The following is a 19,442-nucleotide window of genomic DNA, read 5'->3' as shown; positions in this document are numbered from 1 at the left end:
AGAATTACAGTACATTTCAAGCACAAACTCAATACAAAGGCTGTTAACTGTGAGTGGACGACCCAATTAAGCATTACACTTGTTTACAACAGGGTCCACCATGTTCAATTCATCAAAACATTTAGAGACGTACAAATAGACACTTCTATATAGACAAAGAACAGTACAGGAATTCATCATAATGGAGGTAAAAAGGGAAAATAAACATATACAGTGAGGGGAAAAGGGGGGGGATTCAGATTTTACGGGGGCCAGTTTCGAATTGCAGCCATCCGTCGAACTGCTATTTTCAAATATCCAAAGTTAAAATAGGGTGTAAGGTGTCTAATGGTCAAAACAAATGTTTACGCTATAATTTATAATTTACAATTTAGGCATTTAGCAGACTTACATTAAGCAATGACAAAAAAGCATGGCATACAACACATACATACAAAGTAGTTATCATGAAACATGGGTAAGCTAAGAGCGTAACAGTGGAGTATCTATATAATGAACTATATATATAAACTATGCATACTATACTATATTATACTATACATATGTACTATAAAGTGCTATGACTACATACAATGCAATTCTAGTGCTGTCTACGTAACATGCTATAAGTCTGTATAAAATGCTATCTAAGTCTACATAAAGTGCTATCTAAGAAGCTAGGGCAAGTCCTACGGGCCATGATGGAGTCTGAAAAGGTGGGTTTTCAGACTACAGCGGAAGATTGGGAGTGAAGCTGCAGTTCTGACTGCAATGGGAAGTGCATTCCATAGTTTTGTAGCCAGAAGGGAGAAGAAACTATGGAATGCACTATGCTATATGCACTATGCTATATTACCTCATCTTTCCTGACCCCCATGGAAACCTCCCAATTAGACCCCTGGGGGTCTCCGGACCATACATTGACAACATTAGGCACCATGGACAGCGACAGAAAAACTATTCGCAGCCACTAAAATGCTGCTCTTTGGGACCCAGGGAGGCTGCTGCAGACTGTGTGTGCAGAGCAGTGTTGCCATGTCCGCTTATTATAAGCGGCTTTTTGCTTGTTTTTCTGTGAAGTTGCTTGTAAACAGTGCTGTAGCCTAGGTTATTTCAGACGGCCCACAATTATGAAATAGGCCTAGTTTAGCAGACTGTATACATTTGTATCTATTGTTCCCTAAAACTTTGCCATGGCGTACTACCTATTGCGACCGTAGGTCGCAGATTACTATATGAAAACCTAAAAAAACTGTCACGCCACCATATATGGCAATCAATCCGTCATGCCTCGTGACACGTCACCATATACAGTATGGCCGTCAGTCCATCACGCCTTGTGACATGCTCCATATATGGCCGTCTCCATATATGAAGATCACAACACTGACCTCATCAAACCCTGGATAGCCATACATGGAGAAGACAAGATCATCACCTGGAGCCGGCCAGCCACTCTACATCTGACCTCAAACCCTTAGATCTCCATATATGGAGCTGACCTGTTCTGACATTCCATATGTTGATCCTTCCCCACCCGTCCTTCCTCTTCGATGTCTCCCTTTTGACTGATACCTGTCCATTCAAACTACTAATAAGTTTGGGGCGGGCCCCGCCCCAAACTTATTAGTGCAGCCGCTCCCGGCAGCTGGCGAAAACTAGAGTTATCAACAGGCCCACAACTTAAGGCCCTACCTGGGCCCTCATCAAACCCTCAAGACACTCAAGACACACTCCATATATGGCCAGACCTCAACAAACCCTGTACACTCAAGACACTGCCCCCGCTGAAACCCTTAGATCTCCATATATGGAGCTGACCTGTTCTGACATTCCATATGTTGATCTGACCTCATCAATCTGGCCAGTACAGAATTCATTCCATATGTTGATCTGACCCCCCATTCCTAAGCGTCAGCGCTCGCCCAGCAGTCTGCCGTCACCCAGGCGGATGCGTGCACGCGACCTCACCACTTCTCGCCCTCAGGGCGTCTCACTGGTATTATATAGTATTAGTATTTATTTGTCTGCAGACCCCGATCTGAAAACATATGTGTTGTTAAAAATATTCCACAAATATTCCACAGCTATGGCTGTGCCTGGGCACAGCCATAGCTGAGGTGTACCATTAAGCACAGCTTGGCACCGTGACCTCACTCTTCACTTCAGCATTGATTGCCTTTGCCTACACCTGGGCTGGCCTACAGGGCACTGCTCCATGGATTCGTCACCATTTTGATGATATTTAGTCTTGCAGACCCCAAACTAAAGAATATACACATTTTCAGAAAATGTCATGCTGTATTGATGTCGGCACCATAGGAGAGATAACAGGCAAACGTTGATCAAAATAACAATTCTTCTACATTCTCTAATTGTGTAGACTTCTTGTAAATTAACTTAACTTACGTAATGCAGATGTTTAACAATTTAACTCTTGAGAGTGTAAAATTAAACCATTTGGTTAGCAACTCGCCATCATTTCGCTGGGGACCACCTGGAAACCCCAAGGAACACTGGTTGACAACCACTGAAGTGTGATGTGACTCATTCGCTTCTGTAATGTTTTCATGAAAAAACCTGATTGCTTATTTCTCTCACGGCATCTGGCAACACTGACACAGACTAGTGACAGAGAGGAGCACCCGGCGAGGAAGAAGGAAGTCATATTGTGGTAGGTCAATACAAACTACAACAACTACACTTGACTACACACAGTCTTTGTATGGTGGTTTAACGGCAGCGTATTCACTCATGCACACGCTCACACACTGAGAATAAACGCTCTTATTGTTTTTAATACAGCCGTTTTGTGTGTGTGAGAAGTATTGACTGTGTGTTGTAACTGTTAAGTTAACTGCATGGCTGGGTTAGCCCCAGTGGCTAATGTTAGCTTGTGTGTGTTGTTATTTGTTACCATACTAGACGGTTGTTACCATATACAGTAACTCTATGGTTGTTACATACTGTAGTGTACTCTGTTGCCTTTAGTGGACATTAAGTGTTCTATTCTATTAACGCAGGAGTGGTTCTCAAACTTTGTTTTAATTATTGCAAGGAGTAAAGGACCCCTGTAGCTAGAGCAGGGGTAGGCATTGCACCTTAGGCACGGGTGCCAACATTGCCACAGCAGAGGGTGATTTGGCACACTGGCATGAGTGTGAGAGAGGGGATTTTTCTTTTAAAATATATATTTAAAAGAAAATGTAGTCAATTAAATCAAGTCTCTGCAAATGACACCCTTCACATAATTTACTTTCATTCAAACTCTGAACTCTGACTAGGGAATCTGATAGATAGGTGGGTTATTCATAGAGTTACCAGACTGTTGCCTCTCGCAATTTTCAAATGCTTCCATCATACATCATACTATATAGCATACGGAGATTGTGGAATAGTTGTCTACAGGCTACGTGAGACTATGGGTTATTGAGTCTAATCATGACTAGAGCCATAGAGTAAGACAGAGTTACGACATTGAGGGGGCAGAAAACAGCCCGGTCACGTGGTTCATGTAACTTGTTTGTCACTGTAGAATGTCGCAGTCCCGCCCCCTTTCATGACGACGACTGGCCCAGGAAATAATTCCCCATTCATTTTTCTCATAGACATTTCAAAAAGTATTTATTTAAAGACCTTTAAAGCCACGGACAAAGCCAACTCGGATCGTGACAAATCATGACAACAAACTATTTTGGGCTGAAAAAATTATTACAAAGAAGAAAAACAACAACAAAAGGGTTTTACCCTGCCCTTTTTTTCTTCTTTCTAATTATTTGTTCGGCCCAAAATATTGTGTTTGTTATCATGATTTGTCACGTGACGATCCGTGTTGGCTTTGTTTGAGGCTTACAGATCTTTAAATAAATACTTTTTGAAATGTCTATGGGAAAAATGCATGGGGAATTATTTCCTGGGCCAGTCGTCGTCATGAAAATTGACTGCGACGCTCTATCAACTCCAATGCATTCCGTAAACCTCCGGTTCAGGCCTTTGTCACTATTCACCAATAGAAGTCTATGTAGAAGAGCCTCCATTGGACTGGCCCCAAGAAGTGAACAGAGTTGTAAGTAACTCTGTCTTAATCTATGACTCTGGTCATTACAATGTCCTCCTGATGTAAAATAAAGTATTTGAAAAGAAGGAAAAAAATGTATATGAGAAATCAAAATCTATTTTATTTTGATCTAGTGTCATAATTAAATGTAATGTTGATGATAAAGCACACTAAAATTTATAGTAATACAAACATGGCACTTGTTGTCGAACCCTGCCCTAGAATATGCTGTGATATTTTACAGTTTTATTTATTCCATACATTAATGTATAACATGAACTGACATCATGATATTGTATGCGTTTCATGTATTCCATATACAGTATAGTCTACACTCTACATAGCCCAGCCATGATAGAACAACATGTCCGTTTCCTCCTCCGCGTCATCAGTGCCCATACCCGAGGCGGGGTTGGCGAAAGGGCCTTTATGTGTGGAGTTCGCATGTTCTCCCCGTGTCCCCTAGGGTAGGTACCCTCACAAAAAACATGCAGTAATTCTGGTCTCTAAACTGCCTCCCCCTGGCCAGCCGGGGCGCCTGATGGAGGGGAAAAGGAACTGGTTGGAATAATGTGTTCCTTCCACGCGCTACGTCCAACCAGGGAAACTCCCCCCTGTCAGGTGTAAAGGAGCAACTTGGACACTCAGGCATGAAGGAAGCATGAGTTCAAGTCCGTTGCTCTCCCCATGTCCCCCATATATGGGGACTAGGTTGGCGGAGGGTGTGTAGAGCCCAGGATCACATTAGATAATTGACACAGGGGTGAAAAATGGGTTACAAAATCGTGGGATAAAAACAAATTATTTAAAAAAAAAAGAACAACATGCCCTCCTGGGTACCAGAGTCATTGCAGTGGCATTACAAGTCATAGCGCTGTGAGTGTACTCGCCTAATAATTACACAATCGACATTCATTACCATAATTTATGACTCATGTCGATTATCGTGACCCCATACCATGTGGCCTCTCTGACTGACTTACTGGAGGTATGTGTAGGCCTGTCACAATTATTACATAATTAATCGCTAAATTATTTGAGATAATCACAATGATTTTGTCATAATTGTCATTATTTCAAGAATTAGCTGAATAATTGATTTCATGTCAATTCTCCATGATTGACATGAAGCCTCCAATACCCCGTCACCCGTGCTAAGATGATGTCTGTAACAAAATCGTCTATAAAAATCAAGAAGTGTAAGCCAGATTTAGCTCACAATTCTTTTAAACCTTTTTTGAGTATAAAAAGAATGAATGTCAGTCATTGCTTTTCAGTTATTTGTCATATCGGCCCTGTGAATTTTTGATTGGCAGGCAAATGTGTTCTTCATTCATAACGTTCCAATGTTCAACACCACAAACACAATTAAACCACTAATCGCAATTATCACAATTAATCCCATTACCGCGTATAATATGCATCAATTACTCTGGGCAGGTCCGTGCGCCTGGAGTCCGCCGTGGTTGTCGCTTCTAGTTCACAGACATTGTCCCTTGGTTGTCCCAGGGGCATGCGTCGCTTTTCGAAACTCCCAGGGGCGGGCGTCGCTTTTCAATACTACCCGGGTAGGGGCGGGCGGTCCTCGGACCGCGGGACTGCAATGGCAGTCAATGTGAATCGTCAACTTACATTTTTAATCGTGACAGCAGGCCTACAGAGGAGATGAGGAAGCGAGGGTGGGCTGCCCTTTCAGAGTACATACTGTAGTTCATGGTCCGCATTATGGCATACAGTATCTGACCTTTTGTGATTTCAGTGGATGACATGTAGATCTTGGCCTTTACTGTATGTCATTAATATTACAGCACTGTATCTAGCATGTACTGTACCACCAAACTGTGAAATGTACAGTACAGTGGTGGAGGTGGACTATATATCTTCCACAAGCTGTATTGTTTCTGTCAGGCAGAAACCTCTTATCTCCATATTCTAACCTTTTGTGTGTCATTTTTGAGGGCCTCCTATATACAGGTTTAACACTTATACCGCCATTGCTGTAGATCTAGGTCAATTAAAGCATATTAGTTAAATACGCTTAACGCCATTGCCGTAGCGTAGATCAATAGCAATTGCGCTTTCGATCGATCAAGCCATAATGATACTTACGTTAGCATCGGGTAGCTAGCTGTTGTTTTCGTCACAAGACTGGGTTGCCCATCTTAGATCGTCGGCACCATAATAATCCATTCTATCTGTTTCTTTCAATCGCCTGTATCTCCTATTCCTTGTCCCAGATGGCATTTTTGGTCAAAACAATGTTTCTTTGATTGACGATGTGGAGCCCTCCAGTGCCCCGGTATAGGACCTGGTCCAGGACCTCGAATTCCTAGTTTATGCCAAGGACTATTTAAAGAGGACGGGAAGTGAAGACCGTACGGTGGACTCTATGTTGCTCCCTGGAAGGAAAGAAACATGCGTAGATGGCGTGATGCCCTGAAAGGAGAGCTGCTTGTACATATGTCACGTCCGACCAACATTACTGTCTGTGTGATGATCCATGCTGGGACTTACTTATCAACTTGCTGTTAAAACGTTAATATAAAAGGTAAAATGCAATGACGTGACATGATATACAAGCATCTCTCCTTTCAGTGGCATCACGCCATCTGCTGGACCATTTGTGCCATATCTATGATTTGTCATGTACAACTTCCTGGTCTCAACCAAGGACAGTCTAAGAAGGACGAGACGCGAAGACCGTACGGGCGACGCCATGTTGCTCACATGGTGCTCCATGGAAGGAAAGAAACATGCGCAGTTGAGACCAGGAAGTTGGACATGACAAATCATAGATATGGCGCAAATGGCCCAGCAGATGGCGTGATGCCAATGAAAGGAGAGATGCTTGTACATATGTCACGTCCGACCAACATTACTGTCTGTGTGATGATCCATGCTGGGACTTACTTATCCATTTGCTGTTAAAACGTTAATATAAAAGGTAAAATGCAATGACGTGACATGATATGTACAAGCATATCTCCTGTCAGTGGCATCACGCCATCTGCTGGGCCATTTGCGGCGTATCTATGATTTGTCATGTCCAACTTCCTGGTCTCAACTGCGCATGTTTCTTTCCTTCCATGGAGCACCATGTGAGCAACATGGCGTCACCCGTACGGTCTTCGCGTCTCGTCCTTCTTAGACTGTCCTTGGTCTCAACTGCGCATGTTTCTTTCCTTCCAGGGAGCAACATGGAGTCCACCGTACGGTCTTCGCTTCCCGTCCTCTTTAAATAGTCCTTGGTTTATGCTCACTTCCAGAAGTCTGGAAATGTGGCTTTTCAAAATAAGAGCTCAACTGGGAAAAAGGCTGGCTTGAATTAGATCCTAATTTGTCATTAAATGCTAGCGGGCTAAGTGTTAATGTTTGTTTTTAGTTCAGTGTTTGTATTAAAAACGCCATTGACAATGAAGGGAAAATGTACGTCATATTGTCCATTACGTCATATTGTCCCTTTATTGTTAATGGCATTTAATGTTTGTGTTGGCACCGTTGGTTTTACATCACCATTACATCACCTAATCAACATGAGTTAGACTTTAATATATTAGCGCCCCTCACTTCACACGGGTGTGATTTATTTTCTCGTAAATTAATGCCCCACTTGATCACACAAAAAAACATAGCAGATAATGTACAAGCTCTGTACGAGCTTATAGATCAGGGTTCCCCAATTAATTTTCCTCGAGGGCCATATTTTGACTAGGGCTGGGGGCCGAGTCTACCCACACGAAACATTTTCATTAATTAATTAAGCTTAGAATAGATGTAGAAGAGTTGTTCTCAACCAGTGGTCCGGGGACCACCGGTGGTCCTTGAGGGGGTTCCTGGTGGTCTCCAGCTAAAATGACAGAGTTGGACCCAGATCTTTCATTCTTGAGTGTAAAATTAATTAATTTTCAGGGCAACATCCCATTTGAATAATTACTTGCACAAGCAGAGTGCGCAAGTACTGTGGTCGTGCTCATACGAATGTGCGTATGCTCGGAGGTATATATACTGATGTTGATGGTGACGTAATTAACCCAGCAAGCCAAATTACGTCATGATAACATTATGATGACGTCCTCCAGTGACTCCGGTGACGTTCAGGACTAGGCCAGATCACAGCCCATATGGGGATGATCTTTACGTCATTTCCAGGACGTCTTCACCAGATTAAATAATATAGCTTATTTTGGGCCAGATCTGACTAGTTATGATATGACTTAAGTTGATCTAGCCTCGATCGGACACTCTCTGATTCATCCAGGGACATCCGTCTTAGTGGATACATTTTAAGTTGGTTGAAATCAGGTGATATTCTGGGCCAGATCTGACCAGTCTTGGTTTCACTTGATCTGGCCACAATCGAGATGTCACTAATTCGTCGAGGTCCTGACCGTGCTTGCTGGGAAGATATGTTTCAATGTCAGTGTTACGAACTGTTAAAGTCTAGGGGTTTTACTGCCCGTAACAGGTATGAAAGAACAACACGGCTCATAAAAGAGTATAGGGTTTAATACTCAATTCACAATATAACTTACAAAGTGGCTTAAGTGCATAACAAATGGTATTGCAGAATGGCTCCATGAGCCCAGAATGAATAGTATGACTTACATGACTGAATGGACGAACAGATGAACAAACAACACACCCTAACAGACAGACAAATGGAACTACAACTAAAACCTAACACACAGAACGAAACACATAAGTAGACCGGCTGGAGGGAAGGCCACACGCAGCAGTGTTCCCACCCCGAAATCCAGAGACTGAGTTTTATAGTCCAGGTAGCGAGGCCTGAGCTGCCACAGGACCAATCCAGGGGCTGATCAGGCTTTTATAGGGACACGTCACTCATCATCTGCAGGGGACAGAAGCAACAACCAGTATCAGGAAACATAATAGGCGCTCCTCCTATAACCTGTACCTGCTAAACAAGCCTACTAATAAATATATATAGATACCTGATAGCATCAGCTCTATATACATTTATCACCACTAATCAAACATAATAACAAAAAACACACCCGTGTGAACTGAGTGGTGTAAGGTCTTATATAGACTGATCAGCATGTGGTCTGACGTAATGTCTGACGTAATGAAATCACACCCGTGTGAACTGGGTGACCATAGCAACCATGCTCATTTTTTGGTACGAACAGACACGTAAACTAACAAAGCCAGTTGTAGGAGTGGTTTACACCACTCAAAAACTGCCAACGGTTGTTACAGTCGGGTTATAACTGGCTGTCGATGGTGACGTAATTATGATATGTTTCAGTGTCGGGTGAATTAAAGGTAATGTCATGTATACATGTATGTAATCTGAAACCTATGTTTATTACGTCACCATCAAAAGACAGTTATAATCCGGCATTGATACATACCTTAATTACATCACCATCAGCATAAGTATATATACCTCTGAGCATACGCATAAAAAAGCCAGCCGACCACAGTATAGTACTTTCAACTTACAACTTACATACATGTATACATACATACGTTACCTGTTACCCAACCAATATTGAAACATCGTAATTACGTCACCATTGACAGCCAGTTAGAACCCGACTTTAGTATTTCATTTCAATGTTTTACAGAGAGGCTGAGATTTGAAAGTTTGTAGCGGTCGACAGTACTTGCGCGCTCTGCTTGCGCACTAGTAGGCCATTTAGGCCTACTTGTGTAAGTAGGCACTCGACAGAGTGCAGTTCTAGTTATTACTTGTTATTGTGGTCGGCTGGACCAAAAGTGGTATGTATGTATGCATGGTATGGTGGTCCCTAATTGGCTGTTGATGGTGACATCATTAAGATATGTTTCAATGTTGGGTGGGTAAAAGGGTATGTAGTGGAGCAGATTAAGTCAATATATCATAAGAATCGTTCACTTGATCATACAAGCACCAAAATTGGCACACACGCGCTTCAGAACCTACTCTCTCAGAAAAGTACGTTGTCCACTTGAAAAAACAAAATGGACACCATTTTGCAAGATGGCCGCCATTCGAGGTGGTTTTAAACGGTGTTTGAGCTATATTGAGTTCTAAAATCCTACTTTGATGGCCTTTACTTCAAAATATATGTTTTTGAGTATCCAATTCTGAATTAAAAAATATATGTATATATATTTGATGATACAATGGTAATTAAACGATAAAATGGGTCAGATTAAGTCAATATTCCATAATAATCCTTCACTTGGTGGTACAAGCACCAAGTCTGGCACAAATGATGTCCAGGATGTACTTTCTAAGAAAAGTATGTTATCCAGCTGAAAATCCAAGATGGCCACCAGTTTTCAAGATGGCCGCCTCGTCAAATGCACAAAGGTTTTCGATGTAGAACTTGCATGCACAGAAAGGTGTTAATGATCCAAATATCAAAATGAATGTATTTTGATGTGGAAAAACTCAATGGTGTCAATTGAATTCCAATATGGCCACCATTTTTCATGATGGCGCCCATTACGTGACTCAAATTTAGTGTTTTCAGAAGTTGTCTGATCACAGATATTGCAGGGCAACAGCCATGATCATTTATTCACTTTTTATACGAGTGATGTCAAAGCACAACCAGGGCATACTGGTAACGTGATATTATTGTAATCCATTGATTATTTAATGCACAATGAATTAATGAAACTGAACGGACCGATGGCATCCACACGATGCATGGCATAAATAGCCTATTGTCTTATTTTAATAGATTATCATCTTATACAAATACAATTAATTGTGGGGATGTGTAAATGTGTCCAAATGAAAATTGATTAGTATAATTAAATATTAACGATTAATCGAGAAAATAAATTGTCATGTTAAAAAAATGTACCATAAAAAAGCTTCAATTGCAATTGCACCTCAAAGACCACTGGTGGTTTTAAAACAGTCAACCAGTATGAGTTGGCATCACAGGTCAAAGTAGCAAATGAAGATATCAGGCATCATGAGCAGACCATACAGTCTCAGAAGTCCTTCACTGACATGGTCCAGAAGTTGTTTAGTGTGATGAAGGATCTGGGCAATCCTTTCCAGGAAGAGTCCAAAGATCTGCTCACATTGGACACAAAAAAACGTTGCACATCCCAGTGCTGCTGAGCTTGTAAGAACTCACTTTGAGAAAGGCCAAGTTGCCTTCAGAGACTTTTTCAATGGTCTGGGTGATGAGGCTTCCTTCTATAGACCCATTAAAAAGAACAAAGCTGACTTATTTCGCCAAGAGGCAGCTGCAGCTTCCAGTGAGGGGAAGAGGCAGGTACTCAAAGACAATTGTCGTCTGTTCTCGCAGCTCTTTATATCCTGCCAATCACGAGAGTGTGACCTGCTTGAGTTCTTTAAGCATGAGAATCAGTCTTTCCCTGCAGCACTGAGCGACACAGGTAAACTCCACTCTTGTCAAAAAATTCTGGAAGATACCATTTCTCCTCCTGACAAACAACCAAAATGTGATGCTATTATCATTGATGGTTCCTCTCTTGTGTATTCATTGTCTCCAAAAGACATCAAAGACCTTTGAGGAATATGCTGTCCAATATCTAGTTCCAAAAATCCTGACATACTCATCAAAGTATGAGCGAACAGACATCATTTTTGATGTCTACTGGACTTCAAGCCTGAAGGCTGAAACAAGGACAAACATAGGTAAGGGAGGACGACGTAGAGTGACAGAAAAATACAAACTACCACCCAACTGGAAAAGCTTCCTTCGAGACGACGACAACAAGACTGAGCTCTTCGGGTTCCTAGCTGACAAGATAGTGACCCTGTGTCCCGACAATGTCGTAGTTGTGACCAAGGGAGAGCAGGCTCTTTCAAACAAACCCATCAGCCTTGAAGGCTTAAGTCCTTGCAACCATGAAGAAGCTGACTCCAGAATCTTCACACATGCTCTTCATGCAGCCAAGCAACAGATGAAGTCTGTGTTGATTGAAGGCATGCGACACAGATATTCTTGTTGTTGCAGTCAATGTTTTTGCGACTCTTCAGGATGCAGGCTTAGAAATGATTTGGGTAGAATTTGGTCAGGGTCAGTCCATTAGGTGGTTGCCAATTCATGATATGGTGGTGAATCTTGGCCCAGAGAAATCCAGTGGCATGCTGTTCTTTCACGCCTTCACTGGCTGTGATGTAGTTTCAGCTTTTCGCGGTAAAGGCAAGAAAACTGCATGGCAAGCATGGCGGGTTTGCCCTGAAGTGAGCCCTGTCTTCAAAAAGCTCAGTCAATACCCACCTATCATAGAAGATGCGGAACTCAACATCCTTGAGAAGTTTGTCATCACCATGTATGACAAGCACAGCACTACATGCAAGGTTGATGAGGCAAGACTGGACTTGTTTGCTCGGAAGCAAAGGTCTTATGATGCCATTCCACCGACAAGCGCATCCCTCGTTCAGCATGTGAAGCGGTCTGCCTTCCAAGCTGCCTGCATATGGGGCCAGGCAACAGTGTGCAAAATGCAAACTGAAAGCCCTGCCAACTGGGGCTGGCAAAAAGATGGTGAGGTCTGGCAGGTTCTCTGGACAACCCTTCCACCCATTGCTCAGTCTTGTGAGCAGTTGACAAAATGCGGCTGCAAGACTGAATGCAGAGGACGATGCAAATGCTATCGCTTCGGCCTGAAGTGTACACGGTTGTGTGCCTGCAAATGTGAGGAGTAAAATAATTAACAACTAATATCTTTAACGCATCTTTTAGAAAAATGCTCCATCATTAGTTATTTGGTGGCCATTTTGGAAAAAAAAATACATCTACGTCTTCTAGCACTGCTGAAATGCAATATGCACAGTGTACTGTCCTACCACATGTGTCTACATTGGGTGGTCACGTACCTAGACGTCACATCGGAAACATCACCAAGAGAGTGTTTTTTCGTTTAATTCCCATTGTATCGTCATAATATTCAATATTTTTTTATTTTCTAAATTCAGAATTGGATTTCTCATACTCAAGAACATATATTTTGAAGTATAGGCCATCAAAATAGAATTTTAGAGCTCAATATAGCTCAAACACTGTTTAAAACTACCTCGAATGGCGGCCATCTTGAAAAATGGCGTCCATTTTGTTTTTTTCAGGTGGACTTTTCTGAGAGAGTAGGTTCTGAAGCACCTGTGTGCCAAATTTGGTGCTTGTATGATCAAGTGAACGATAGTTTCAGTAATCTGCTCCACTAATGTATGTATGTATGTCGGTAAGAATGGTGGGTAACCCTTCATTTTACGGTACGGTAATTACCAGGTAACTACCAGGTAATTACCTGGTAATAATAGGTAAGTACCTGGTATTACTTGGTAACAACCAGGTAGTAGTTATAAGTATTTACCCATTAATTACCTGGTAATTACATGGTAACTTCCAGATACATTACTCAGTAATTACTCAGTAATTACCAAGTATTACCCAGTATGTATAACTATTTACTGTATAATCTCCTGGTAATTATATGGAAGTTACCATGGTAAATGACACACTGGTTGCCAGGTAATTACTAAGTATGTTCCTGACAATTACCAGGTATTTATACGTTTTTAGTATGTAATTACCAGCTAAGTACCCGGTATTTATAAGTATTTACTCTGCAACCAGGCACGATACCCTGGTTGCAGGTACTATAGGTATGTAGGTACTAGGTCATTACCAAGTATTTTCCTGACAACTACCAGGTAATAACATGGTAACTGTATTCACTGTGTTTACATGGGTACTACCCATGAAACACGTGGGTAGTAGCCTACCAGGAAATTACCAGTTGTTACTAGGTAATTTCCTGACAACTACCATGTAATTACCTGATAGGTACCCAGTAAGGAAGGAGGAACTGTACTGTAAAAGGAAGCGTGCTCTATTTCCATGATATTACCATGTACCTACCTGGCAAATGTAGATTATAATCCTCCCCATTACCCATCAGGGTGTATTTTGAACTTTGAACTTTGAATTTTGAACTAGCAATAACTGTTAATTACCAGGTATTTACTGTGTAAATTAACAGGTAAAACCAAGCAAGTTACCGTGTAAGAAAGGTGGAATTGTACTGTGAAAGGAAGCGTGGTTTGTTACAGTGAAAGTACAGGGTAATATTATGGAAACAAACCACGCTTCCTTTCACAGTACAGTTCCACCTTTCTTACACGGTAACTTGCAAGGTTTTACCTGTTAATTTACACAGTAAATACCTGGTAATTAACAGTTATTGCCATGGGTAGTACCCATGTAAACGTATTCTTTGTATTTTGAACTTTGAACATTGAACTTTGAATTTTGAACTGGCAATAACTGTTAATTACCAGGTATTTACTGTGTAAATTAACAGGTAAAACCAAGCAAGTTAACGTGTAAGAAAGGTGGAACTGTACTGTGAAAGGAAGCGTGGTTTGTTTCCATAACATTACCCTGTACTTTAACTGTAACAAACCACGCTTCCTTTCACAGTACAGTTCCACCTTTCTTACACGTTAACTTGCTTGTTTTAACCTGTTAATTTACACAGTAAATACCTGGTAATTAACAGTTATTGCCAGTTCAAAATTCAAAGTTCAAAGTTCAAAGTTCAAAATACAAAATATACGTTTACATGGGTACTACCCATGGCAATAACTGTTAATTACCAGGTATTTAATGTGTAAATTAACAGGTAAAACCTTGCAAGTTACCGTGTAAGAAAGGTGGAACTGTACTGTGAAAGGAAGCGTGGTTTGTTTCCATAATATTACCCTTTACTTTCACTGTAACAAACCACGCTTCCTTTCACAGTACAATTCCACCTTTCTTACACGGTAACTTGCTTGGTTTCACCTGTTAATTTACACAGTAAATACCTGGTAATTAACAGTTATTGCCAGTTCAAAATTCAAAATACACCCTGATGGGTAATGGGGAGGATTATAATCTACAATTGCCAGGTAGGTACATGGTAATATCATGGAAATAGAGCAAGCTTCCTTTTACAGTACAGTTCCTCCTTCCTTACTGGGTACCTATCAGGTAATTACATGGTAGTTGTCAGGAAATTACCTAGTAACAACTGGTAATTTCCTGGTAGGCTACTACCCACGTGTTTCATGGGTAGTACCCATGTAAACACAGTGAATACAGTTACCATGTTATTACCTGGTAGTTGTCAGGAAAATACGTGGTAATGACCTAGTACCTACTGGGTAACTTGCCTGGTAGCAGAGTAAATACCTGGTAATTGTTGAAAATACTTGGTATACCTATAGTACCTACATACCTATAGTACCTGCAACCAGGGTATCGTGCCTGGTTGCAGAGTAAATACTTATAAATACCGGGTAGTTAGCTGGTAATTACATACTAAAAACGTATAAATACCTGGTAATTGTCAGGAACATACTTGGTAATTACCTGGCAACCAGTGTGTCATTTACCATGGTAAGTTCCATATAATTACCAGGAGATTATACAGTAAATAGTTATACATACTGGGTAATACTTGGTAATTACATAATAATTACTGAGTAATGTATCTGGAAGTTACCATGTAATTACCAGGTAATTAATTGGCAAATACTTATAACTACTACCTGGTTGTTACCAGGTAATACCAGGTACTTACCTATTATTACCAGGTAATTACCTGGTAGTTACCTGGTAATTACCGTACCGTAAAATGAAGGGTTACCGAATGGTGGTCCCTTATTGGCTGTTGATGGTGACATAATTAAGATATGTTTCAATGTTGGGTGGGTAAAAGGGTATGTATGTATGTCGGTAAGAATTGTGGGCCCTTATTGGCTGTTGATGGTGACGTAACTAAGGTACATTTCAAGGTTGGTATAAGGTCAATGACGGGTCTAAAGGAGTTCGAACAGCAGTTGTAATAGACATTAGTTAGTAGCACTAGCAGTACTTGCGCACTCTGCTTGCACACAAGTAGGCCATGTATGGCCTACTTGTGTGCAAGGTGCAAGTTGGCACCTCAACAGAGTGCATTTCTAGTTTTCTTTAAAACACAAATCTTCTCTTCTGTGGGTCCCCTGCCATAAAACCTTTTCAGATGGGGGTCCGCGGCTAAATACACATCAATTTGGGGGTCCTTGACATGAAAAGGTTTGAGAGGCACTGATTTATCCTCCCACACCCAAATGTTCATTTAATCGTCAACCGAAATGTCACGATCCCTATCCCCTAGTTAGTACCTCAGCCTGATCGACCCCTTCTGTGTCAAAACAAGAACTAAACATAGCTGGAGGTCTTTCTCTCATCGTCTCAAGAAGAACAGCAGACTAAAGCACTAATTAGAGAATCCCTTTATTATCAATATGAAAGAGTCTGTTTCCATTAGAGAGAGAGAGAGACACACACACACACACACACACACACACACACACACACACACACACACACACACCGAGCACCGAGAGCCTCCTGGCAGCGGATTGATTTCTCCTGACGAGAGCTTAATTAAAGTAGAGACTCCGTCTGTGTGATGCAGATGGGGAAGTAGCAGCTGGCTGGCTCCAACAGCTCAGCGCAGGGTCCTTAATGGCTGCCCGCGTCTCTCTCACCTCCTTATTCTGCTCTGTCCTATAGCAAAGACTGTTAATGTATGTAGGAAGATAGTCCATCCCCATTGGAGCCACTAGAGGCGACCTGGTACACAAATCCTACAAAATATAATGGTCTCATAAGTGTCAGAAAGAAAATCTGGCCAACGTCCTCTGGTGGTAGAGCCTGCAAGAGTGTGTTGCTGGGACAGAGAAAGAGTGTGTTGCTGGGACAGAGAGAGAGTGTGTTGCTGGGACAGAGAAAGAGTGTGTTGCTGGGACAGAGAAAGTTGTCGATAATAAAGTTGATTTTCTCCAGTTCAGGTTCAAGTTCAGGTTTTGTTTTTTCACGTTCTCCGACTCCATTCACTCCATGCTAAAAAAGTCCTAAATAGGTGTCTACTCTACCCACTTCACGCAGATACGGGAAGTAAACCGGAGATGGCGAGTCTTGCTATTTCCATCTTGGCCCATATACTATCCTAGGGCTGGGTGATGCAGTATGACTTCAGATCACTGTCGATTATTACTTTTTCATGTCAAGGACCCCCAAATTAAAATGTATTTGGTCGCAGACCCCTGGCCCTCTCTCAAAATTATTTGTGCCAGGGAGGGACACCCAGAAGAGAAGATTTGTGTTAAAACATTATTCAAATTTTGTAAAACATTTCAAAAGCACATGATGTGCAGGCTTGTAGATCTTTGAATAGTCAAAGTACAAGATATGTATTTGGCCGCAGTGGCGCAGACCCCCATCTCTGAAGAGGTTTTGTGCCAGAGACCGGCAGAAGATGTACAAGCTCGCAGAGTGGCACAAAGTGACCCATTTCGACCTGAGGCCGATTCTAAATAAAATGGCTTCTAAATCATGATTAAAAAAACAAACAAACCTATGTTTCTATGTCAAGGACCCCAAAAATGATATGTATTTTGCCACCGACCCCCATCTGGAAATATGCTGTTCCAGGGATCCCCCAGAAGCAAAGATTTGAAATAAAAACGTTCGCTCTGAAATAATATATATTCAAAGATTTGCACCACATTTGCACAATAATAAATAAATAAAACGCAGATCTACAAGCTCGTAGCTCAAGCTTGTAGATCTGCTATTTTTCAATAGCTAACATAATGCTTAAAACACCAAAAGGGGTTCCCGTCCTGAATGGATTGGGTTAACTAAATTACTTTTGCTGGGGACCCCCTGGAACCCCCGCAAGGACCTCTGGCGGTCCCTGGACCCCACTTTGAGAACCACTGCTGTAGAGTGTGAGTCACCTCAAAGCTACACTCAGAACAGCCATATTTAGCCCGGTGGCGGTGTGACATTCTGGCATAACTTTTTGACACGAGGTTGTTATATAAAATAAGCTGTACAGTGAGTAATCCCTTTACACTAATCGCACAAAATGCATTCATTGACGGGAGAGCAGTGTGATGTGAGCTGTAAGCAATGCTCGCTCAGCCAAAACTAAGGTGATTATTGGAGGAGAGGTGTCCGTTTTTTTCGACAGTAAGCTCACATGATGCCAGTGGTGGAAAGTAACATTTACTTAAAGGACAACTTTAGTTTTTTTCAACCAAGGTTCATGTTTCAGGTTGTTACTAGAGAAAGTTTTAATGACGCCACGTGCACTCGCTCGCACGTGCGCATCGCAGAACACACAGAACAGCTGATATAGCCTAAGCCTATTTTTAAATCGTGTATGAGAGTTTTAGACACAAACACAAAAGTAGACTTAAAATAGTCAGACAAACATCTTTACTGCACACTAGCGAAACTAAAAAGTTTGCTTTGGACGAATGAATCTGTTCTGGAGGAGGCATTCTTCTTGTGTGCAGAACACCACACAGCAGCAGTAGCCTACTGGAGCCATAGCCTACTGCTGTAAGTGTGCATGCTTACCGTGCGCTCAGGTATAAACAGTTAAAGCTGTCCTGTTGTTATGCAAAGTAGTATCCATTTGATTCGGCGCGTACGGTACTTGGCGCGGCATGGGGTGCCAGTAAACCTAGACCACTGGGTACTTTGTGCGTCTTGGAAAGTCTGGTGACGCAAGTGGGGTAAGTGGGGTGTTCAGTCTTTTGACATGGCCGTACCAGCGCATCCGTCACTGTGCTGCCGGTTGGGACTGTTGGTCACCTCCTCCTTTGGAAAATGTTTAGTTACTACTAGTTATTTTGAATTCCGGACTTTTACTTGTAACAGAGTATTTCAATATTGCATTATTGATACTTTGACTTAAGTAAAACCTGTGAGTACTTTTTCCTCAAATGGGATTTGTGTCTCTGATGATGCAGAACAACACAGTCCTTCAAGTCACCGCATGCAGCTGGAACTAGTGTTGTTTTTGACAGCACATTTTGATTACATTTTTAGTTATCTGTTATGTTTTAGGTGTTAGTCTAGTAGTTTTAGTCGACTAAATATCATAAGATACAGTTGATTTAGTCGACTAAAATGTATTTCGGCAGGCCGTCGTAATGGCTGATTTACTTCAAAATTGTACTTAAAGGACCACTTCACCACTTTTCAACCTATCGTCATATAATAGGTCCTCACTAATAATCATGAAAAAATGGAAGACGGTTTCTAAACTGCCCACAGCCCTCCTATGAGACACAGACTGAGTAGAAAGAAATCGTGCCATTTTATCATGATTATTAGTGAGGACCTATTATATGAAGATAGGTTGAAAAGTGGTGAAGTGGTCCTTTAAGTAAATGTACTTAGTTACTTTCCACCTCTGCCTATACAGTGGACAACGGTCGGGCACAGTATGGTGACTTTTGACCTTGTTTAAAGTCATGGCTTGTTGCTTCCCCTTAAGGTGCAAATCACATTGTTCAGGCTGTTAATGAGCTTCAGTGCTCTAAGAAACACTTGTGGCATTCTCTCTCTCTCTC

At 41.6% G+C, this 19,442-nt stretch overlaps 1 protein-coding gene across 2 annotated transcripts in view; it reads left to right on the top strand.

Moving 5' to 3' along the window:
- Positions 1-2,608: 2,608 nt before the first annotated feature.
- immp2l (inner mitochondrial membrane peptidase subunit 2) overlaps positions 2,609-19,442 on the top strand; it is a 203,690-nt gene continuing 186,856 nt past the window's right edge. The window contains exon 1 of one of the 2 annotated variants that reach the window (XM_079500603.1): positions 2,609-2,653. The gene's annotated coding sequence lies outside the window, so the exon portion shown is untranslated. The remainder of the gene's footprint in view (positions 2,654-19,442) is intronic. The other variant, XM_079500604.1, reaches the window with a different exon arrangement.

This window comes from Electrona antarctica (assembly GCF_951216825.1).
Source record: "Electrona antarctica genome assembly, chromosome: 5".
Lineage (NCBI taxonomy): Eukaryota > Metazoa > Chordata > Actinopteri > Myctophiformes > Myctophidae > Electrona > Electrona antarctica.
The sequence above is the reverse complement of the archived record's forward strand: the minus strand, read 5'-3'. Positions and strand labels throughout refer to the sequence as shown.